The following is a 24,918-nucleotide window of genomic DNA, read 5'->3' on the forward strand; positions in this document are numbered from 1 at the left end:
TCCTTCCCCATATCCCTGCAATCTTTTCCCCTTCAAGTATTTACCCCATTCCCTTTTGAAGGTGACTACTGAATCTGCCTCCACCACCAGGCAGTGCATTCCAGATCCTAACCACTCGCTGCAGAAACAGTTCTTCCTCATCTCGCCCCTGGTTCTTTTGTCAATCACCTTGAATCTGTGCCTTCTGCTCATCGACCCTTCAGCCATTGGAAAGTTACTCTTTATTTCCTCGATCTAAACCCTTCATCATTTTGAACACCTCTATCAAATCTGCTCTCAACCTTCTCTGCTCCAAGGAGAACAATCCCAGCTTCTCCCGTCTATCCACTGAACTGTAATCCCTCATCCCTGGAATCATTCTCCTAAATCTCATCTGTACGCTGCCCAAAGCCTTCACATCCTCCCTAAAGTGAGACCGAACCAGTGTTTTATAAAGTTTTAGCATCACTTCCTGTCTTTTGTAGTCTCTGCCTCTATTTATAAAGCCAAGGATCCCATAGGCTTCATTAACTGCTTTGTTAACCTCTTTCACTCTCTCTTTCTCGCTCACTCTCTCACTCACTTTCTCTCTGTCTCTCACTCTCTTTCGGTCTCTCTCATTCTCTCTCTCTCATGATCTAAACCCAAACTAGTCCTTCTTAGGGCCGAGAGCCAGTGTCCCAGTGATTCCCCTATTAAAATCCCATAACTGATTTAAACAGGAGTGTGTGTGCCACTGACCTGTGGTATTTTTTAACATGAAAGATGTGGATTTGTCGGGAATACCGCACACATTCCGGACCGACACCAGGCAGCTGAAGTTGGCGTAATCCCGAGGTCTCAAATCCTTCAGTTTCAGAACTTTCGTTTCACCCTGTGAGGAAAGCACAGCGTTTAGTTGCTGCCACGATTCTGAGATCTTCCATCAGAGAGGCCGCAGAACATCAGGGGATCCACTGGATTCCGTATGAAGTATCGCAACAAAATTAATTGGCAAGAATCACTGAAAGTTAACATGCAGGTACAGCAAGCAATTAGGAAAGCAAATGGTATGTTGCCCTTTATTACAAGAGGATTTGAGTATAAGAGTAAAGACATCTTACTGCAATTATATAGGGCCCTGCAGCGGTGGCAGTGCGGGCCTGGGAGGAGCGGCGAGGCGGCGGCGGCGGCAGTGCAGACCTGGGAGGAGCGGCGAGGCAGCAGTGCGGGCCTGGGAGGAGCGGCGAGGCGGCAGTGCAGACCTGGGAGGAGCGGCGAGGCAGCAGTGCGGGCCTGGGAGGAGCGGCGAGGCGGCAGTGCAGACCTGGGAGGAGCGGCGAGGCGGCAGTGCAGACCTGGGAGGAGCGGCGAGGCGGCAGTGCGGGCCTGGGAGGAGCGGCGAGGCGGCAGTGCGGGCCTGGGAGGAGCGGCGAGGCGGCGGCGGCAGTACGGACCTGGGAGGAGTGGCGAGGCGGCGGCAGTGCGGACCTGGAAAGAGCGGCGAGGCGGTAGTGCGGACCTCGGAGGAGCGGCGAGGCGGCAGTGCGGACCTGGGAGGAGCGGCGAGGCGGCGGCGGCAGTACGGACCTGGGAGGAGCGGCGAGGCGACGGCGGCAGTGCGGACCTGGGAGGAGTGACGAGGTGGCGGCGGCGGCAGTGCGGACCTGGGAGGAGCGGCGAGGTGGCAGTGCGGACTTGGGAGGAGCGGCGAGGCGGCAGTGCGGACCTGGGAGGAGTGACGAGGTGGCGGCGGCGGCAGTGCGGACCTGGGAGGAGCGGCGAGGTGGCAGTGCGGACTTGGGAGGAGCGGCGAGGCGGCAGTGCGGACCTGGGAGGAGCGGCGGCGGCAGTGCGGACTTGGGAGGAGCGGCGAGGCGGCGGCGGCGGCAGTGCGGACCTGGGAGGAGCGGCGAGGCGACGGCGGCAGTGCGGACCTGGGAGGAGTGACGAGGTGGCGGCGGCGGCAGTGCGGACCTGGGAGGAGCGGCAAGGCGGCGGCGGCGGCAGTGCAGACCTGGGAGGAGTGGCGAGGCGGCGGCAGTGCGGACCTGGGAGGAGTGGCGAGGTGGCAGTGCGGACCTGGGAGGAGCGGCGAGGCGGTAATATAAAGAGAGCCCGAGGCGCAGGTAGGCCCCACAGCAGCAGCAGCGGCGGTGGCAGTGCGGATCTGGGAGGAGCGGCGATACCAACTGAGCACCGGCAGAATTTTCAAAGAGTGACGTCAGAAGTCAGAATTGACGTTGGTACAAGGGGAGGGAGCTGATTGAGGCCAGTGTCGGGAGCGGAGTTTCAGTGAGTAGTTAAACTCACTTTCGCGGGCTTTCTTTCAGAGGCTTACCAATCTCACAGACCAGCGACGGCGTTCCGGAGCCACATCACGTGTGCTGCCTTCCTTTAGGAATTTATGTTAGTTTTCAAGTTAATTCAGGGGTTTGAGTAATTTGGGTCGATTCCCATTGTGTGCCGCCACCTAGTGGATATTTGGTACCTAGCAAGTGCAGTAAAGTAAAATTGCTGTAAAGTAAAATTGCTGTATATCATAAGACCTGCAGCTCGACACATGGCGTTGCAGTTATTTTCTTGTTACGCTTCGGCCTTGGACACTATTTGTCTGTAAGTACTTGAGAATGTTATAGATGATTAGTGTACACTATATTTTGCAGAAAATGTTCAGTTTGTAACCTTTCTCTGTAAGCAAACCTACACAGCTAGCCGTGAATTGCTCACTCTCTGTATCTAGCTGGTTACCTTGTAGCTGTATTTTGATGCACTATGTACAGGGCTAATTTAAAGTGAATGTAAGAGAATGCCTTTCAGTTTGCTAAATGTATATTCACAGTAAGCTGTGTTTTCACGTGTTTTGGTAAGTTACATGCCAAATGTACTGTGTTGCTCACGCTTACCTAAGTTTGTGTATGCATATCAGTTATGTGCTTGTGTACTAATGTATGCTTCCACTTCTGTATTGTATTTCAGTTTCACAATAAGAATCTTTCAGTAAAGCTTACAAGAAAAGTCAAGCCTTGTGATTTTTATGGGAAGATACCAAGTTGTTAGCTACCTGTCTAGCTCTGCATAGGAATGCGCGGCAAGGGCAGAAAATCATGATTCAAAAAGTGACGCGGGCAAGAGGAAGCAGCTGATTGGGTGAGTACGGCCAGGTGAGTATTTATACTACTCTATAGATTGACAGTTAAGATTAATAGTTTATAAAATTTAGATGGTCTTAATTTTTGTGGTTATAGTTTCTAAGGTCTCTGTTGTGTATCGGGGAGTGCTAGTAACCAAGGGCCCTTGAGTATATCATTTAATTGTAGTGTAATTAGTGGTATTGATTTGATTTAAATTAATTAAAGGGTAAGTCATGGCAGGACAGCTTGGCCCCGTGGCATGCTCCTCCTGTGCTATGTCAGAAATCAGGGACACTTCCTGTGTCCCTGACGACCATGTGTGCGGGAAGTGTATCCAGCTGGAGCTACTGACAGACCGCATTGCAGCGCTGGAGCTGCGAATGGATACATACTGGAGCATTCGTGATGCTGAGGACATCGTGGATATCATGTTTAATCAGTTGGTCACACCACAGGTAAAGGCTGCACAGGAAGGAAGGGAATGGGTGACCGGCAGGCAGAGTAGTAGGCGCAGGCAGGTAGTGCAGGGGTCCCCTGTGGCCAATCCCCTTTCAAACAGATATACCACTTTGGATATTGTTGAGGGAGATGGCTTATCGGGGGAAGGCAGCAGCAGCCAACCTCCTGGCACCATGGGTGGTTCTGCTGCACGGGACGGGAGGAAAAAGAGTGGGAGAGCTATAGTGATAGGGGATTCTATTGTAAGGGGAATAGATAGGCGTTTCTGCGGCCGCAAACGAGACTCCAGGATGGTATGTTGCCTCCCTGGTGCAAGGGTCAAGGATGTCTTGGAGCGGCTGCAGGGCATTCTGGAGGGGGAGGGTGAACAGCCAGTTGTCGTGGTGCATATAGGTACCAACGATATAGGTAAAAACTGGGATGAGGTCCTAAAAGCTGAATATAGGGAGTTAGGAGGTAAATTAAAAAATAGGCTCTCAAAGGTAGTACTCTCAGGATTGCTACCAGTGCCACGTGCTAGTCAGAGTAGAAATAGAAGGATATTTCCGATGAATACGTGGCTAGAGGAATGGTGCAAGGGAGAGGGATTCAAATTCCTGGGACATTGGAACCGGTTCTGGGGGAGGTGGGACCAGTACAAACTGGACAGTTTGCACCTGGGTGGGACCAGAACCGATGTCCTAGGGGTAGTGTTTGCTAGTGCTGTTGGGAAGGGTTTAAACTAAAATGGCAGGGGGTTGGGAACCTGTGCAAGGAGACAGAGGAAAGGGAAGCAAGGATAGAAACAAAAGACAGGAAGGAGAAAAGCAAAGTGGAAGGCAGAGAAATCAAGGGTGTAAATCAAACAAATTCTTATTGGCCACAGTAAATAAGAATTCTAAAAGGACTAAGAGTGTCAAAAAATCAAGCCTGAAGGCTTTGTGTCTTAATGCAAGGAGCATTCGTAATAAGGTGGATGAATTAGCTGCGCAAATAGATGTAAATGGATATGATATAATTGGGATTACGGAGACATGGCTCCAGGGTGACCAAGACTGGGAATTCAACATCCAGGGGTATTCAATATTCAGGAAGGACAGGTAAAAAAGGAAAAGGAGGTGGGGTAGCATTGCTGGTTAAAGAGGAGATTAACACAATAGTAAGGAAGGATATTAGCTCTGATGATGTGGAATCTGTATGGGTAGAGCTGAGAAATACCAAGGGGCAGAAAACAGTGGGAGTTGTATACAGACCCCCAAACAGTAACGCTGAGGTTGGGGATGGCATTAAATGGGAAATTAGAGATGCGTGCAATAAGGGCACAGCAGTTATCATGGGTGACTTTAATCTACATATAGATTGGGCTAACCAAATTAGTAACAATACTGTGGAGGAGGAATTCCTAGACTGTATATGGGATGGTTTCCTGGACCAATATGTCGAGGAACCAACTAGAGATCAGGCCATCTTAGGCTGGGTATTATGTAATGAGAAAGGATTAATTAGCAATCTTGTTGTGCGAGGCCCCTTGGGGAGGAGCGATCATAATATGATAGAATTCTTCATTAAAATGGAGAGTGAAGTATTTGACTCAGAGACTAGGGTCCTGAATTTAAATAAAGGAAACTACGATGGTATAAGGCGCGAGTTGGCTAGGATGGATTGGGGAATGCTACTTAAAGGGTTGACGGTGGATAGGCAATGGCAAACATTTAAAGATCGCATGGATGAACTACAGAATTTGTTCATCCCTGTTTGGCATAAAAATAAAACAAAAAATGTGACTCAACCGTGGCTAACAAGGGAAATTAGGGATAGCATAAGATCCAAGGAGAGGACATATAATTTGGCTAGAAAAAGCAGCAAACCTGAGGATTGGGAGCAGTTTAGGATTCAGCAAAGGAGGACAAAAGGATTAATTAAGAGGGGGGAAATAGATTATGAGAGTAAGCTTGCAGGGAACATAAAAGCTGACTGTAAAAGCTTCTATAGATATGTGAAGAGAAAAAGATTGGTGAAGTCAAGCGTAGGTCCCTTGCAGTCAGAATCAGGGGAATTTATAATGGGGAACAAAGAAATGGCTGACCAACTAAATACATATTTTGTGTCTTCACAAAGGAGGACACAAATAACCTCCCAGAGATGTCGGGGAAAATAGGGTCAAATGAGAGGGAGGAATTGAATGAAATCAGTATTTGTAGGGAAATGGTGTTAGGGAAATTGAAGGCCGATAAATCCCCAGGGCCTGATAATCTACATCCTAGGGTACTTAAGGAAGTGGCCCTAGAAATAGTAGATGCATTGCTGGTCATCTTCCAAAATTCTATAGACTCTGGAACAGTTCCATGGATTGGAGGGTAGCTAATGTTACCCCACTATTTAAAAAAGGTGGGAGAGAGAAAACAGGGAATTACAGACCGGTAAGCCTGACATCGGTAGTGGGGAAAATGCTAGAGTCCATTATAAAAGATGTAATAGCAGAGCACTTGGAAAACATGAACAGGATCGGACAAAGTCAACATGATTTACAAAAGGTAAATCATGCTTGACTAATCTACTGGAATTTTTGAGGATGTAACTGGTAGAATAGATAAGGGAGAACCAGTGGATGTGATGTATTTGGACTTTCAGAAGGCTTTCGATAAGGTCCCGCATAAGAGATTAGTGTGTAAATTTAAAGCACATGGGATTGGGGGTAAGGTACTGTCTTGGATAGAGAATTGGTTGGCAGACAGGAAGCAAAGAGTTGGAATAAACGGGTCTTTTTCCGAGTGGCAGGCAGTGACTAGTGGGGTACCGCAGGGATCGGTGCTAGGACCCCAGCTATTCACAATATATATATATATAAATGATCTAGATGAGGGAACTAGATGTAATATATCCAAGTTTGCAGACGACACAAAGCTGGGTGGGCATGGGTGCTGTGAGGAGGAGGCAGAGAAACTCCAGTACGATTTGGACAGATTGGGTGATTGGGCAGATGCATGGCAAATGCAGCATAAGGTGGATAAATGCAAGGTTACGGAACAGTTTTTAGCCTAATCCCTATTTTTAACGCTGAAGTGTGGAATTCCCGACGGCTCCAAACCACGCCAAGTTAGCGAGGTGGGCCGTCGGGATGAAGGGCTTGGAGGGTTTGAGATGTCTGATGTTCAGGTGAGTGATGGGTGCATGAGTGCAGAGGTAAGTGTGTTTGGTGTGTGTAAAGTGTTTAAAGAAGTTTTACTTACATGTACTTACCTTTGCAGCCTTCCTTCCCTCAGGTCTCGGGAGTCCCTCATCTCATCGGCACAGAAAGCAGAATGGCCGCGATCTTTCAAAAGTTGCAGCTTTCAGCTTTCTGTTCCGGGGAGATCTCTAAATCAGCCTGAGAGGAATGAATTAACTTGGAGTACAGATTGTCAGTGTTTGACAGCTTCAAACAGCTGTGAAATGCTGATATTTCATCTGTCAAAAAGTCTTGACAGATGAAATATCAATCTGTGACATCACCTGTTGCCGGGTGGCCCTTAATTGGCCTGCAGAGCCCACATGGCGGGACAACAAGGTCAATCAAGTCAAAATCACGTGGGTTGGCTAGAACTCAATGGAGGCGGGACTACAACCCCGAAAGTTGTAGTCCCGCCTCCTACCTGCCTCCTCAATAAAAATCCAGCCCAGTGACTCTAGTCATGAAGCCCAGGATCCCGTAAGCTTTTTTAACTACTTTCTCAACCTGCCCTGCCACCTTCAATAATTTGTGCACACATACCCCCAGGTCCCTCTGTTCATGCACCCCCTTTAGAATTGTACCCTTTAGTTTATATTGCCTCTCCTCGTTCTTCCTACCAAAAGGAAACGCCAACTACTTGTAGGAAAATCCACATCAGAGCAATGGGAGCCTTTCAGAAAGGAGAGAGTACAACGCCAACATGTTCCTGATGCGCTATCAATTACTCATAAAAGACTGAGAGTTAAGAGAGTAACTAAAGGCTTTTATTAACAAAAGAATGAAGGTCTGCCTCGAGTGGTCGACCGGTCCAGAAATACAAAGGGCTGGGGAGCAGTCACCTTTATACTAGGACTTGTGGGAGGAGTCAGCCGAGGCATGTCCAGGCATGTACACAGTGGAATACAAACAGTGGTTTACCACATTCACCCCTTGTTTAAAATTGAGTCCGGCGGGGTGAAGTGTATTAAAAGTTAGTGTATTGGAGTCTCTCCGGAGGTCTTGTCTGCCGCTGTGATCGGCGTGGCGACGGCAGGGGTAGTGGAGCTTCCGGCGTCGAGTCCTGCGTGGGCTGTGGCACAGGCGTGTCCTCCTCGTAGATGTCGAGCGGGTCGCGGGGCCCAGGCCTGCCATCTGCTGGGGCTGGATATCGGATCGTGGGGGGGGTGGGTGGTAGTGAGTAGTGGGTTACTGCGGCCCCCGAGGGTGCAAGGTCTCTTATGGAGACTGTGTCCTCCCGCCCGTCCGGGTATGCAATGTAAGCATACTGGGGGTTGGCGTGGAGGAGGTCGACCCTCTCGACCAGGGGGTCCGTTTTATGGGTCCTCACGTGCCTTCTCAGTAGGACCGGCCCTGGGGACGTCAGCCATGGCGGTAGCGATGTCCCCGATGTGGACTTCCTTGGGAAGACAAACATTTTCTCATGAGGGGTGGCGTTAGTGGCAGTGCAGAGCAGTGACCGAATAGAGTGGAGCGCATCGGGGAGCACATCCTGCCAGCGGGAGGTCGGAAGGCCCCTAGACTTTAAGGCTAGCAGGGCGGCCTTCCAAACTGTCGCATTCTCTCTTTCCACCTGCCCGTTCCCCCGGGGGTTGTAACTGGTGGTCCTGCTTGTGGCAATACCCCTAGTTAGCAGGTACTGACGGAGTTCGTCGCTCATAAACGATGAGCCCCGGTCGCTATTGTTGTGTATGTAATAAGTGTGCTACTTTGAACCTATGCACAGGACTGCACTACTTGTTGGGCGTAGTGATACGCAGTACCACTCCTGGCCATAGGGGTATAAATAGTACTGTGGGTACTGATCCCCCTCAGTTCCCGCCTGTGGGCATGAAGTAAAGACCTATGTATAGTCCCTACCTCCAACCAGTAAAGACCTGTTTGAGTTATACGTTTAAGTCTTTGTGTTAATTGTTCAATACAATACACATACTTAACACTGGCGACGAGTCGGTTCGAACCCTGCGGCAGTTATTCCACAGCGGCTTCGTCCAAAGACAGGACGTTGAAGAGAGGTTCCAATCCTCAACACCCCACTGAAAACTGAAGGGCAGCAGAAATCCTGACAGCTTCCAGCGACTGGAAGCGACAGGCATTAGGACCCTGAAGCCTCCATAACCTCGTGGGTAAGCCAGAGCCCGGGAGGGCGCGAGCGGGTAAGCCAGAGCCCGGGAGGGAGCGAGCAAGAGCCGCCGAGCGGGTGAGCCAGAGGCCGGGAGCCGCTTCAAGCAGGAGGCGCTTAGCGGGCCAGCGATCGCACCGGTGATAAGGGCTGAGAACCGTTTCGGGCGGGCGGCGCACCAGCGATCGCACAGGAGATACGAGCCGCAGTCGGGCTGAAAGTCAGCGACGAGAAGCGCGGGAAAACCGCCATTGAAGTGGGCGGGGAGAGCGAGAAGCGCGGGAAAGCCGCCATTTTTCGCGGGAAAACCGCTGGGGAAGAAGGCAGAAGCGGGAAAACCGCCATTTTGTGGGCGGAGGACGACGGCAAGAGCGGGAAGCCGCCATCTTGGATAGCAGTAAAAAAAAAAAAAAAATCTGAGAAATTGCAAATCTACAATGCCTAAACACGGGAATATTAACATCTTTGATAGTGACCTCGAAGATTGGGCCATATATGTTGAAAGAGTAAAAAATTATTGTAAGGCCAATAAAATTCGTGACCAAGATAAAGCTCTAACATTATTAAATTTAATGGGTGCGAAGACATACGGGCAATTGAAACACCTGTTATCACCAGATGAACCGGCGGATAAGACGTTCGATGAGATTGTTACTGTCCTGAAAGATCATCTAAACCCCACGCCGCTGATGCTAGCGGAACGATTTAAATTTTACGACAGAAGGCAGCTACAGCATGAAAGCAATGCTGATTATTTGCTGGAATTGCGTAAATTAGCGAAATATTGCCAGTTTGGAACGGGACTGACAGAGGCACTTCGAGACAAATTTGTGTGTGGTTTATTTAAACAGGATACACAAAAGCGACTGCTCGAGGAGAATGAGCTGACGCTTGAGAAGGCGGTCACTATGGCAGCAGCACACGAAGCCGCAGCGAGAGGCACGGCAGTAATGCAGCTACGGTCACCGGAGCTCAGTGCACACAAATTGGGTGTGAGTTCTGGCAAATGTTATCGTTGTGGAAAGACAACGCATGATCAGAACCAGTGTTGGTTTAAAAACCAAGAATGTAGAACTTGTGGTAGGCTTGGACATATAGCTAGAGTATGCAGGTCAGGGAAGAAGACCAGCAACAAGAAGTCACCGCAAGGAAAATACGCAAAGGTACACAAGGTGACCGAACAGGAGTCCGATTCAGACGCTAGCAGTAATGAACTGGCTAGCTTAAGCTGTAATGAACTGGCTAGCTTAAGAGTACTCAACGCTGGTAAGGGTGCAGACCTCCAGACAATTTGGGTCACTCTTCAGATAGAAGGAGTCCAAGTAAAACTGGAATTGGACACTGGATCGGCATTGACGGTCATAAATAAGAAAGATTACGGAAAGTTATTCCAACATATTCCCCTACAGGATACGGGGATTATATTGAAAACATACACGGGGCAAAGAGTGTACCCCATCGGGAAAATAGAGGTTGCAGTGGTCCACAAGGGCGAAGACAGTCAAATAATGGACTTATATGTGATATCTGAAGGAGGTTCTCCACTACTAGGACGGGAGTGGATTAGGAAAATGAATATGGACTGGCATTTCCTACAAACAATAACGAGTGAGAACTCGGTGAAGATAGTCGGCCCAGACTCTGGAACGGATGATGGTAAGCCCAACTCAGGTGCAAAAGACAAAGTTTCAGCACAGAATTCCACTGAGCAACAACAACATAGTTTAACTGTGGATTCTGAGTCTGGCAAGTCTACTGATGTGCCCATTTCTGAGGGACACCGGGCTCGAACTCAACTCCATTTCAAACTACAACAGCAATTAGAACAAATGCTTCGCCGTTGTGAGCAAGAGTTGAATGCAACGAAAGAGTTCTTTGATATAGAGTTGGAGAATCTGGAAAGACAACAGAAGCAGCTGATGGAGAAAATGGAGCAGGAGCACACAAACCGTCTGATGTCAGAGGAGTTAACGGTCAGCCAACTCCTGCATATGCTGACGGACAGGACTCTGAAATGGGAAAAACTTGAACACGAACTTCAATATTCAAACGAAAGGGGTTCGGAGCTCTCAAAGGTTATTGGAAGAGCTGAGGTGGCAACACAGACTGAGATGACTGCAACAGAGCAGCCCTTGGATGCCAAAAGTATGCTGACTCACGTCAACGTAGAACAACAGACCGCTGAAACAGCTGCTCCGGTAGAGGGATTGAATAGTCCGATCAATCAATCTCCAAAAGAAGTTGAAGTAGTAAAATCTCAAATGAGGTCATTAGTAAACGACTTGCTGAAAGCCCAGAAAAAGCTGGATGAAGAGGTACGCATGAAGAAGTCTCTTCAGGAAAGATGTCTGGACTTGGAACAAAAGCTGGCTAACGCCCAGCTGGGTATGGAGGAAATAGAAGACCCTCTCGCTGGCCTAGATCAGGACGACACCGAATATTACTATGTCCTGTCCTGCCCAACTTGTAACTTCGACTCCCACCATACAGAAATCATGGAGGAGCACCGAAAGTCTACGGAACATTGGGAGAAGGTGGCTCTACTACGGAAAAAGGAGGGAGAGAAGGAGGAACTGCGCATGCAGCTGGCAGCTGACAGTGGAGCCCAGAGAGTCTCCAAGAAGCAGAAAAGGGAAAGTTGAAACAGAAGATGACCCATCTGAACCATTATTACCTCTACCAGATCACACACGTGGTCCCTCCGAACGGAGCCAATTCAGTTCGGAAGTTCAAACTGTTAAATCCATGGAAGGACTATTGAATGAGTCACTCCAGCAACGTGAACTGACTCCACCACAGAGATTGAATCTGTGAACTGTTTTCCGCAGAGACTGAATCTGTGATCTGTTTTGACATGAAGTTATCTATGTATCTATGTTATTCTGTTATGTAAACCTGAAGTTATATATGTATATATGTTATTACGTTATGTTAAATGGGGAGATGACTGTAAAGCTAGGAAGGGAGGAATGTTGTGTATGTAATATGTGTGCTACTTTGAACCTATGCACAGGACTGCACTACTTGTTGGGCGTAGTGATACGCAGTACCACTCCTGGCCATAGGGGTATAAATAGTACAGTGGGTACTGATCCCCCTCAGTTCCCGCCTGTGGGCATGAAGTAAAGACCTATGTATAGTCCCTACCTCCAACCAGTAAAGACCTGTTGGAGTTATACGTTTAAGTCTTTGTGTTAATTGTTCAATACAATACACATACTTAACAGCTATGGATATAGCTGGGGAAACCGAACAGGGGGAAGAGGCCGTTCAGACATTTAATGACCGTGGCACTGGTCATGTCCGGGCAGGGGATGGCGAACGGGAAACGGGAGTACTCATCAATAATATTGAGGAAGTACACATTGCGGTCGGAGGAGGGGAGAGGCCCTTTAAAATCAACGCTCAGGCGCTCGAAGGGGCGAGTGGCTTTTATCAGGTGGGCCCTGTCTGGTCTATAAAAGTGCGGTTTGCACTCAGCGCAGACTTGGCAGTTCCTGGTCATGGTCCTGACCTCCTCAATAGAGTAAGGCAGGTTGCGGGCCTTGATGAAGTGGAAGAACCTGGTGACCCCCGGGTGGCAGAGGTCATTGTGGAGGGCCCGCAGTCTATCGATCTGCGCGCTGGCGCAGGTGCCACGCGATAGCGCATCCGGGGGTTCATTGAGCTTCCCGGGCCGGTACAAGATCTCGTAATTGTAGGTGGAAAGTTCGATTTTCCACCTCAAGATCTTGTCATTTTTGATTTTGCCCCTCTGCTTGTTGTTAAACATGAAAGCAACTGAACGTTGGTCAGTGAGCAGGGTAAATCGTTTTCCGGCCAGGTAGTGCCTCCAATGACGCACAGCCTCCACAATCGCCTGGGCCTCCTTCTCAACAGCGGAGTGTCTGGTCTCCGGGCCTTGGAGGGTTCGTGAAAAGAAGGCCACGGGTCTCCCCGCCTGATTGAGGGTAGCGGCCAGGGCAAAGTCGGACGCGTCGCTTTCCACCTGGAAGGGGATGGATTCGTCCACTGCGTGCATGGTGGCTTTGGCAATGTCTTCCTTGATACGGTGGAAGGCTAAGCGGGCCTCTGCTGTCAAGGGAAAAGAGGTGGACTTGATCAGCGGATGGGCCTTGTCCGCATAGTAGGGGGCCCACTGGGCATAATAGGAGAAAAACCCTAGGCACCTCTTCAGGGCCTTGAGGCAGTGGGGCAGTGGGAGTTCCATAAGGGGACGCATCCGGTCGGGGTCGGGGCCGATGACTCCGTGTTCCACAACACAGCCAAGGATGGCGAGGCGGTTTGTGCAGAATATGCACTTCTCCTTGTTATATGTCAGGTTCAGGAGTTGGGCGGTGCGGAGGAATTTTTCGAGGTTTGCGTCATGGTCCTGCAAGTCACGGCCGCAGATGGTCACATTGTCCAGATATGGGAAAGTGGCCTGCAACGCATTTTGATCTACCATCCGGTCCATCTCCCTTTGGAAGACGGAGACCCCGTTGGTGACGCCAAAGGGAACCCTAAGGAAGTGGTAGAGGCGGCCGTTTGCCTCAAAGGCAGTATACTGGCGGTCCTCAGGGCGGATAGGGAGCTGGTGGTACGCTGATTTCAGGTCAATGGTCGAGAAGACGCGGTACTGCGCGATCTGGTTGACCATATCAGCTATGCGGGGGAGTGGGTAGGCGTCCAGCAGGGTGTAGCGATTTATTGTCTGGCTGTAGTCGATGACCAGGCGCTGCTTCTCGCCGGTCTTAACGACCACAACCTGGGCTCGCCAGGGGCTGGTGCTGCCCTCAATAATCCCTTCCTTCAGGAGCCGCTCCACTTCGGTTTTAATGAAAACCCTGTCCCCGGCACTGTATCGCCTGCTCTTTGTGGCGATGGGCTTACAGTCGGGGGTGAGGTTAGCAAACAGTGGGGGGGGGGGGGGGGTGACTCTGAGTGTGGAGAGGTTGCACCTGGTGCGCGGCGGGCAATTTGGGAGCTGCTGGCTGCGGACTGTGAGTGGGGGTAGGGGTCCACCGTACGCCATCGTAACACTTTTAAGGTGGCACTGAAAATCTAACCCCAGCAGGACGGCAGCGCAGAGGTCGGGCAGGACCAGAAGTTTAAAATGATCGTACACGGTCCCGTCTACTACGAGTGTCACTACGCAGTAGCCGCCGATGTCCGCCGACTGGGACTCGGAGGCCATAGAAATCCGCTGGTGCACAGGCAGGACTGGGAGAGAGCAACGCCGCACCGTGTCGGGGTGGATGAAGCTCTCCGTGCTCCCAGAGTCAAAAAGGCAGATTGTATCGTGGCCATTTACCTTAATGTCCATTGTGGAACTGGCCAGCTGGTGCGGTCTCGCTTGGTCCAGTGTAACGGATGCCAGCGTAGGGGTCGGTGTGTCGCTGCGGGTATCAGATGAGGCGGTGTTGGGGGCCTGCTGCGTTCCGGCTGTCGTCCAAGATGGCGGCGTCCATGATCCCCATGTGGCTGGAGGCGTCCAAAATGGCTGCTGTACCGGTGGTTCGCACATGGCCGGGGAGGCCCAAGATGGCGGCCCGCATGGCCCACACGCGGCGCTGCTGGGGTTCGGGGTGGCTTTGGCCCTGCAGACGTTAGCGTAGTGTCCCTTCTTCCCGCAGCCCGAGCAGATCGCATTTTTCGCTGGGCAGCGTGCTCTGGGGTGTTTTGCCTGGCCACAGAAGTAGCATTTCTGGCCTTGGGGCACTGCTGTCTGGCCTTGGGACACTGCTGCGGTAGTTGGGCCGTTGCTGGGGTGTGGCTGGGGTGGCACGGCGCTATGAGGCGGTCCTACCGTGTCCCAGGCTGTCATTCCCCGCGGCGTCCACGGTGCAGAGGAGTAGGCATCCATGCCCCGGTAGGCTGCATCCAATGATAGTGCAAGTTCAGAGGCCTTGTTGAGGTCGAGGTCACTCTGCTCCAACAGTCGCTGTCGGGTGTAATTGGATCTGTGGCCCGCTACAAAAGCGTCCCGGATAAGTTCCTCTGTGTACACGGCGGCCTTTACATCCTTACAACCACAGGCCCGGCCAAGCACAGACAGTGCCTGAAGGTATTCCACGGTCGATTCCCCAGGTTGTTGTTTACGACTCCCCAGAAGGTGCCTGGCGTACACTTCGTTCACTGGGCGCGTGTACTGGTCCTTGAGGAGCTTGATAGCGTCCGCGTACGAGGTCGCGTCTTGGATGACCGAGTACACTCGATGGTTCACTTTGGAGGTCAGGACATCCAGTTTGTCCTCGTCCGATTTGATTGCTGCGGAGGCGGTCAGGAATTTTTCGAAACACTTAAGCCAGTGAGTAAACTTGGTGGATGAGTCCGCCTCCTGATGATCTAAGTCCAGGCATGCTGGTGTGAGGATCTTCTCCATTATAAAAATTTTGTTAATAAAATTGATGCGCTATCAATTACTCATAAAAGACTGAGTTAAGAGAGTAACTAAAGGCTTTTATTAACAAAAGAATGAAGGTCTGCCTCGAGTGGTCGACCGGTCCAGAAATACAAAGGGCTGGGGAGCAGTCACCTTTATACTAGGACTTGTGGGAGGTGTCAGCCGAGGCATGTCCAGGCATGTACACAGTGGAATACAAACAGTGGTTTACCACAGTTCCCGTAAAGGTCAAGGGTGGGACCAACAAGCTCAGGGAACCCTGGATGTCGAGGGATATGCAAGAATGGATTAGGAAAATAAGGGAGGCTCTTGGCAGATACAAAGGACTAAAAACAGTGGAAGCCCTAGAGGAGTATAGAAAGTGCAGGGGGGTACTTAAAAAAGAAATTAGGAGAGCGAAGGGGGGGGGGCATGAAAAAACACTGGCGGGCAAAATAAAGGAAAATCCCAAGGTGTTTTATAAGTATATTAAGGGCAAGAGGATAACCAGGGAAAGAGTAGGGACCAAAGTGGCAATCTGTGTGTAGAGCCGGAAGATGTGGGTGAGGTTTTAAATGAATATTTTGCATCTGTGTTCACTATGGAGAAGGACGATGTAGGCATAGAAATCAGGCAGGGGGATTGTGATATACTTGAACAAATTAGTATTGAGAGGGAGGAGGTACTAATGGTTTTAGCGGGCTTAAAAGTGGATAAATCCTCAGGCCCAGACGAGATGTATCCCAGGCTGCTGTGTGAGGCAAGGGAGGAGATTGCAGGGGCTCTGACACAAATTTTCAGAGCCTCTCTGGCCACAGGGGAGGTGCCAGAGGACTGGAGAACAGCTAACGTAGTACCATTATTCAAGAAGGGTAGTAGGGATAAACCAGGGAATTACAGGCCAGTGAGCCTAACATCAGTGGTAGGGAAATTATTGGAAAAAATTCTGAGGGGCAGAATTAGTCTCCACTTGGAGAGGCAAGGATTAATCAAGGATAGTCAGCATGGCTTTGTCAGGGGGAGATCATGTCTAACCAATTTGATTGAATTTTTCGAGGGGGTGACTAGGTGCGTGGATGAGGGTAGTGCAGTTGATGTAGTCCACATGGACTTCAGTAAGGCTTTTGACAAAGTCCCACATGAGAGACTGGTCAAGAAGCTAAGAGCCCATGGGATCCAGGGCAATTTGGCACATTGGATCCAAAATTGGCTTAGTGGCAGGAGGCAGAGGGTGATGGTCGAAGGTTGATTTTGTGACTGGAAGCCTGTGTCCAGTGGTGTACCGCAGGGATTGGTGCTGGGTCCTTTGCTGTTTGTAGTGTACATTAATGATTTAGATATGAATGTAGGAGGTATGATCAGTAAGTTCGCAGATGACACGAAAATTGGTGAAGTGGTAAATAGCGAGGAGGGAAGCCTCAGGCTACAGGACGATATAGACGGGTTGGTCAGATGGGCAGAACAGTGGCAAATGGAATTTAACCCTGAAAAGTGTGAGGTGATGCATTTTGGGAGGACTAACAAGGCAAGGGAATACACAATGAATGGTAGGACCCTAGGAAGGACAGAGGATCAGAGGGACCTTGGTGTACATGTACATAGATCCCTGAAGGCAGCAGGACAGGTAGATAAGGTGGTTAAAAAGGCATATGGGATACTTATATTCTATGCCTCGGCTAATGAAGGCAAGAGCAGGGAGGTTATGATGGAGCTGTACAAAACGCTAGTTAGGCCACAGCTGGAATACTGTGTGCAGTTCTGGTCGCCACACTAGAGGAAGGATGTGATTGCATTGGAGAGGGTGCAGAGGAGATTCACCAGGATGTTACCTGGGCTGGAGCGTTTCAGCTATGAAGAGAGACTGGACAGGCTGGGGTTGTTTTCCTTAGAGCAGAGAAGGCTGAGGGGGGACCTGATTGAGGTGTACAAAATTATGAGGGGCATAGATAGGGTAGATAGAAAGGAACTTTTCCCCTTAGTAGAGGAGTCAATAACCAGGGGGCATAGTTTCAAGGTAAGAGGCAGGAGGCTTAGAGGGGATTTGAGGAAAAACTTTTTCACCCAGAGGGTGGTTGGAATCTGGAACTCACTGCCTGAAAGCTGGGTGGGAGGGTATGCTGTGAGGAGGATGTCGTGAAACTCCAGTACGATTTGGACAGGTTGAGTGATTGGGCAGAAACATGGCAAATGCAGTCTAATGTGGATAAATGTGAGGTTATCCACTTTGGTGGCAAAAACAGGAAGGCAGATTATTATTTGAATGGCAATAGATTGGGAGACGGGGAAGTGCAAAGAGACCTGGGTGTTCTCATGCACCAGTCGCTGAAGGTAAGTATGCAGGTGCAGCAGGCGGTTAAGAAGGCAAATGGTATGTTGGCCTTCGTAGCAAGAGGGTTCGAGTACAGGAACAAGGATGTCTTGCTACAGTTGTACAGGGCCTTGGTGAGACCGCACCTTGTGTATTGTGTGCAGTTTTGGTCGCCTTATCTGAGGAAGGACGTTCTTGCCATGGAAGGAGTGCAGCGAAGATTCACCAGGCTGATACCTGGGATGGCAGGAATGACGTATGAGGAGAGATTGTGTCGATTGGGCTTATACTCACTGGAGTTTAGAAGATTGAGAGGGGATCTCATCGAAACCTATAAAATTCTGTCAGGCCTGGACAGACTAGATGCAGGAAGGATGTTTATGATGGCCGGGGAGCCCAGAACCAGGGGTCACAGTCTAAGGATAAGGGGTAAGCCATTTAGGACTGAAATGAGGAGGAATTTCTTCACCCAGAGAGTGGTGAACCTGTGGAATTCTCTGCCACAGAGGGCGTTGGAGGCCAGTTCATTAATTATATTCAAGAAAGAGTTGGATATAATTCTTAAGGCTAAAGGGATCAAGGGATATGGGGAGAAGGCAGGGACAGGGTACTGAATTTGGATGATCAGCCATGATCTCATTGAATGGCGGAGCAGGCTCGAGGGGCCGAATGGCCGACTCCTGCTCCTATCTTCTATGTTTCTATGACCTATGTGGTAGAGGCAGGAACCCTCACAGCATTCAAGAAGCATTTGGATGAGCACTTGAAACGACATAGCATACAAGGCTACGGACCAAGTGCTGGAAAATGGGATTAGAATAGACAGGGCTTGATGGCCGGCACGGACACGATGGGCCGAAGGGCCTCTTTTTGTGCTGTATAACTCTATGGGCTGGATTTTGATACCGGAGGCGTGTAGGAGGCGGGACTACAACTTTTGGGGTTGTAGTCCCGCCTCCATCGAGTTGTGGCCAACCCATGTGATTTTGACTTGATTGACCTTGTTGACCCGCCCAGCGGGCTCTGCAGGCCAATTAAGGGCCACCTGGCAACAGGTGACGTCACAGATTGATATTTCATCTGTCAAGACCTTTTGACAGATGAAATATCAGTGTTTGACAGCTGCTTGAAGCTGTCAAACACTGACAATCTGTACTCCAAGTTAATTCCTTCCTCTCAGGATGATTTAGAGATCTCCCCGGAACAGAAAGCTGAATGCTGGAACTTTTGACAGCTCGCGGCCATTCTGCTTTCTGTGCCGGTGAGATGAGGGACTCCCGGGACCTGAGGAAAGGAAGGCTGTAAAGGTGAGTAAAGGTAATTAAACTACTTTAAACACTTTACACACACCAAACACACTTACCTCTACACTCATGCACCCATCACTCACCTGAACACCGGAGATCTCGAACCCTCCAAGCCCTTCATCCCGACGGCCCACCTCACTAACTTGGTGTGGTTTGGAGCCGCTGGGAATCCCACACTTCAACATTAAAAATAGGGATTAGGCTAAAAACTGCCTGTTAACTACCTGTTAACAGGCAGTTAATTGGCACTAATCCCCTTCCAGCCTCGGGGAGGCAGGTCCCAGTGCGGGGCAGGTATCCGCCTCCTTTGAAACTGGCATGGAGGCGGGTTGGGGGCGGGATGGGTTCGTGCCCCCCAATTTCAGGATTTTAACCCCCCACACGCCTCCAATCCCGCCTCCACGGCCCAATGAAAATCCTGCCCTATGACACTAAAATGTATTCCTTCACTCTTCTCTGCGTTAGATTTCATCTGCCACGTGTCCGCCCATTTCACCAGCCTGTCTAGGTCCTCCTGAAGTCTATCACTCTCCTCCTCACTGTTTACCAGATTTCACAGTTTCATACCATCTGCAAATTTTGAAATTGTGCCCTGTACACCCACATCCAAGTCATTAATATATATCAAAAAAAGCAGTGGTCCTAGAACCGACCCCTTGGGAACCCCACTGCACACTTCCCTCCGGTCTGATGAGGGAGTGCTGCACTGTCGGAGGTGCAGTACTGAGGGAGCGCCACACTGTCGGAGGGGCAGTACTGAGGGAGCGCCGCATTGTCGGAGGTGCAGTACTGAGGGAGCGCCGCACTGTCGGAGGTGCAGTGCTGATGGAGCGCCGCACTGTCGGAGGGGCAGTACTGAGGGAGCGCCGCACTGTCGGAGGGGCAGTACTGAGGGAGCGCCGCACTGTCGGAGGGTCAGTACTGAGGGAGCGCCGCACTGTCGGAGGGTCAGTACTGAGGGAGCGCCGCACTGTCGGAGGGGCAGTACTGAGGAAGTGCCGCACTGTCGGAGGGGCAGTACTGAGGAAGTGCCGCACTGTCGGAGGGGCAGTACTGAGGAAGTGCCGCACTGTCGGAGGGGCAGTACTGAGGGAGCGCCGCACTGTCGGAGGGTCAGTACTGAGGGAGCGCCGCACTGTCGGAGGGTCAGTACTGAGGGAGCGCTGCACTGTCGGAGGGGCAGTACTGAGGAAGTGCCGCACTGTCGGAGGGGCAGTACTAAGGGAGTGCTGCACTGTCGGAGGGGCAGTACTGAGGGAGCGCCGCACTGTCGGAGGAGCAGTACTGAGGGAGCGCCGCACTGTCGGAGGGGCAGTACTGAGGGAGCGCCGCACTGTCGGAGGGTCAGTACTGAGGGAGCGCCGCACTGTCGGAGGGTCAGTACTGAGGGAGCGCCGCACTGTCGGAGGGGCAGTACTGAGGAAGTGCCGCACTGTCGGAGGGGCAGTACTGAGGAAGTGCCGCACTGTCGGAGGGGCAGTACTGAGGAAGTGCCGCACTGTCGGAGGGGCAGTACTGAGGGAGCGCCGCACTGTCGGAGGGTCAGTACTGAGGGAGCGCCGCACTGTCGGAGGGTCAGTACTGAGGGAGCGCTGCACTGTCGGAGGGGCAGTACTGAGGAAGTGCCGCACTGTCGGAGGGGCAGTACTAAGGGAGTGCTGCACTGTCGGAGGGGCAGTACTGAGGGAGTGCTGCACTGTCGGAGGGGCAGTACTGAGGGAGCGCTGCACTGTAGGAGGGTCAGTACTGACCTGTGTGTACAGAGGTTCGTAGATGTCTACTCCCTCATCCTGCTTCTGAATTACAACCTCTGTTCCCCGTTTCCAGGTGAAGTGAGCAGGGGGGTTCGAGTTCACGGTGCAGCGAAGGAAAACAGTCCGCTCCCGGTAGTAATTCTCGCCTCGGACGTCACTCACACTCTGGTGCACTGTGAGGAGAGGTTCATCCAGATCTGTAACAGAGAAAGGCCAGGAGCCATTAAACAAGGCCCAGACAGGGCCCGCCCCCAGACAGAGCCTGCCCCCAGACAGAGCCCGCCCCCAGACAGGTCCCACGCCACAGACAGGTCCCATGCCCCAGACAGAGCTCGCTCCCAGACAGAGCTCGCCCCCAGACAGAGCCCGCCCCCAGACAGGTCCCACGCCACAGACAGGTCCCACGCCACAGACAGGTCCCACGCCCCAGACAGAGCTCGCTCCCAGACAGAGCCTATATGTCCTCTCTCTGAACGCTCTCCTCAGTCCCATTCCTGTGCCCTCTCCCTGAACGCTCTCCTCAGTCCCATCCCCCTGTGCCCTCTCTCTGAACGCTCCCCTCAGTCCCATTCCCCTGTGCCCTCTCTCTGAACGCACTCCTCAGTCACATTCCCCTGTGCCCTGTCTCTGAACGCTCTCCTCAGTCCCATTCCCCTGTGCCCTCTCTCTGAACGCTCTCCTCAGTCCCATTCCCCTGTGCCCTCTCGCTGAACGCTCTCCTCAGTCCCATTCCCCTGTGCCCTCTTTCTGAACGCTCTCCTCAGTCCCATTCCCCTGCGCCCTCTCTGAACGCTCTCCTCAGTCCCATTCCCCTGTGCCCTCTCTCTGAACGCTCCCCTCAGTCCCATTCCCGTGCCCTCTCTCTGAACGCTCTCCTCAGTCCCATTCCCCTGTGCACTCTCTCTGAACGCTCTCCTCAGTCCCATTCCCCTGTGCCCTCTCTCTGAACGCACCCCTCAGTCCCATTCCCATGTGCCCTCTCTGAACGCTCTCCTCAGTCGCATTCCCCTGTGCACTCTCTCTGAACGCTCTCCTCAGTCCCATTCCCCTGTGCCCTCTCTCTGAACGCTCCCCTCAGTCCCATTCCCCTGTGCCGTCTCTCTGAACGCCCTCCTCAGTCCCATTCCCCTGTGCCCTCTCTCTGAACGCTCTCCTCAGTCCCATTCCCCTGTGCCCTCTCTCTGAACGCTCTCCTCAGTCCCATTCCCCTGTGCCCTCTCTCTGAACGCTCCCCTCAGTCCCATTCCCCTGTGCCCTCTCTCTGAACGCTCCCCTCAGTCCCATTCCCCTGTGCCCTCTCTCTGAACGCTCCCCTCAGTCCCATTCCCGTGCCCTCTCTCTGAACGCTCTCCTCAGTCCCATTCCCCTGTGCCCTCTCTCTGAACGCTCACCTCAGTCCCATTCCCCGTGCCCTCTCTGAACGCTCTCCTCAGTCCCATTCCCGTGCCCTCTCTCTGAACGCTCCCCTCAGTCCCATTCCCCTGTGCCCTCTCTCTGAACGCTCTCCTCAGTCCCATTCACCTGTGCCCTCTCTCTGAACGCTCCCCTCAGTCCCATTCCCCTGTGCCCTCTCTCTGAACGCTCCCCTCAGTCCCATTCCCCTGTGCCCTCTCTCTGAACGCTCTCCTCAGTCCCATTCCCCTGTGCCCTCTCTCTGAACGCTCACCTCAGTCCCATTCCCCGTGCCCTCTCTGAACGCTCTCCTCAGTCCCATTCCCCTGTGCCCTCTCTCTGAACGCTCCCCTCAGTCCCATTCCCCTGTGCCCTCTCTCTGAACGCTCTCCTCAGTCACATTCCCCTGTGCCCTGTCTCTGAACGCTCTCCTCAGTCCCATTCCCCTGTGCCCTCTCTCTGAACGCTCTCCTCAGTCCCATTCCCGAGTCCTCTCTCTGAATGCTCTCCTCAGTCCCATTCCCGAGTCCTCTCTCTGAATGCTCTCCTCAGTCCCATTCCCGTGCCCTCTCTCTGAACACTCTCCTCAGTCCCATTCCCCTGTGCCCTCTCTCTGAACGCTCTCCTCAGTCCCATTCCCCTGTGCCCTGTCTCTGAACGCTCCCCTCAGTCCCGTTCCCCTGTGCCCTCTCTCTGAACGCTCCCCTCAGTCCCATTCCGCTGTGCCCTCTCTCTGAACGCTCTCCTCAGTCCCATTCCCCTGTGCCCTGTCTCTGAACGCTCCCCTCAGTCCCGTTCCCCTGTGCCCTCTCTCTGAACGCTCCCCTCAGTCCCATTCCGCTGTGCCCTCGCTCTGAACGCTCTCCTCAGTCCCATTCACCTGTGCCCTCTCTCTGAACGCTCTCCTCAGTCCCATTCCCGTGCCCTCTCTCTGAACGCTCTCGTCAGTCCCATTCCCGTGCCCTCTCTCTGAACGAGTTCCCTCAGTCCCATTCCCCTGTGCCCTGTCTCTGAACGCTCCCCTCAGTTCCGTTCCCGTGCCCTCTCTTTGAACACTCTCCTCAGTCCCATTCCCCTGTGCCCTCTCTCTGAACGTTCTCCTCAGTCCCATTCCCCTGTGCCCTCTCTCTGAACGCTCTCCTCAGTCCCATTCCCCTGTGCCCTCTCTCTGAACGCTCTCCTCAGTCCCATTCCCCTATGCCCTCTCTCTGAACGCTCTCCTCAGTCCCATTCCCCTATGCCCTCTCTCTGAACGCTCTCCTCAGTCCCATTCCCCTGTGCCCTCTCTCTGAACGCTCTCCTCAGTCCCATTCCCCTGTGCCCTCTCTCTGAACGCTCTCCTCAGTCCCATTCCCGTGCCCTCTCTCTGAACACTCTCCTCAGTCCCAGTCCCCTGTGCCCTCTCTCTGAACGGTCTCCTCAGTCCCATTCCCCTATGCCCTCTCTCTGAACGCTCTCCTCAGTCCCATTCCCCTGTGCCCTCTCTGAACGCTCTCCTCAGTCCCATTCCCCAGTGCCCTCTCTCTGAACGCTCTCCTCAGGCCCATTCCCCTGTGCCCTCTCTCTGAACGCTCTCCGCAGTCCCATTCCCCTGTGCCCTCTCTCTGAACGCTCTCCTCAGTCCCAATCCCCTGTGCCCTCTCTCTGAACACTCTCCTCAGTCCCATTCCCGTGCCCTCTCTCTGAACGCTTTCCTCAGTCCCATTCCCGTGCCCTCTCTCTGAACATTCTCCTCAGTCCCATTCCCCTGTGCCCTCTCTCTGAACGCTCTCCTCAGTCCCATTCCCCTGTGCCCTCTCTCTGAACGCTCTCCTCAGTCCCATTCCCCTGTGCCCTCTCTCTGAACGCTCTCCTCAGTCCCATTCCCCTGTGCCATCTCTCTGAACATTCTCCTCAGTCCCATTCCCCTGTGCCCTCTCTCTGAACACTCTCCTCAGTCCCATTCCCCTGTGCCCTCTCTCTGAACACTCTCCTCAGACCCATTCGCCTGTGCCCTCTCTCTGAACGCTCTCCTCAGTCCCATTCCCCTGTGCCCTCTCTCTGAACACTCTCCTCAGACCCATTCGCCTGTGCCCTCTCTCTGAACGCTCTCCTCAGTCCCATTCCCCTGTGCCCTCTCTCTGAACGCTCTCCTCAGTCCCATTCCCCTGTGCCCTCTCTCTGAACGCTCCCCTCAGTCCCATTCCCCTGTGCCCTCTCTCTGAACGCTCCCCTCAGTCCCATTCCCCTGTGCCCTCTCTCTGAATGCTCCCCTCAGTCTCATTCCCCTGTGCCCTCTCTCTGAACGCTCCCCTCAGTCCCATTCCCCTGTGCCCTCTCTCTGAACGCTCTCCTCAGTCCCATTCCCCAGTGCCCTCTCTCTGAACGCTCTCCTCAGTCCCATTCCCGTGCCCTCTCTCTGAACGCTCTCCTCAGTCCCATTCCCCTGTGCCCTCTCTCTGAACGCTCTCCTCATTCCCATTCCCCTGTGCCCTCTCTCTGAATGCTCTCCTCAGTCCCATTCCCCTGTGCCCTCTCTCTGAACGCTCTCCTCAGTCTCATTCCCCTGTGCCCTCTCTGTGAATGCTCTCCTCAGTCCCATTCCCCTGTGCCCTCTCTCTGAACATCCCTTCAGTCCCATTCCCCTGTGCCCTCGCTCTGAACGCTCTCCTCTGTCCCATTCCCCTGTGCCCTCTCTCTGAACGCTCTCCTCAGTCCCATTCCCCTGAGCCCTCTCTCTGAACGCTCTCCTCAGTCCCATTCCCCTGGGCCCTCTCTCTGAACGCTCCCCTCAGTCCCATTCCCCTGTGCCCTCTCTCTGAACGCTCTCCTCAGTCCCATTCCCCTGTGCCCTCTCTCTGAACGCTCTCCTCAGTCCCATTCCCCTGTGCCCTCTCTCTGAACACTCTCCTCAGTCCCATTCCCCTGTGCCCTCTCTCTGAACGCTCTCCTCA

The 24,918-nt window shown here is 52.4% G+C and overlaps 1 long non-coding RNA gene across 1 annotated transcript; it reads right to left on the reverse strand.

Annotated features, from left to right (window-relative positions):
• Positions 1–721: 721 nt before the first annotated feature.
• LOC147113223 (uncharacterized) lies at positions 722–20,784 on the reverse strand. Its single transcript, XR_015079641.1, has 3 exons — positions 20,591–20,784; positions 2,300–2,449; positions 722–853 (listed from the first exon to the last, which is right to left on the reverse strand). It is a non-coding gene; the product is annotated as an uncharacterized LOC147113223 (long non-coding RNA).
• Positions 20,785–24,918: the final 4,134 nt, after the last annotated feature.

The sequence above is a fragment of the Somniosus microcephalus genome, chromosome 9, assembly GCF_052327205.1.
Source record: "Somniosus microcephalus isolate GS21.2 chromosome 9, FLI_Smic_1.0, whole genome shotgun sequence".
Lineage (NCBI taxonomy): Eukaryota > Metazoa > Chordata > Chondrichthyes > Squaliformes > Somniosidae > Somniosus > Somniosus microcephalus.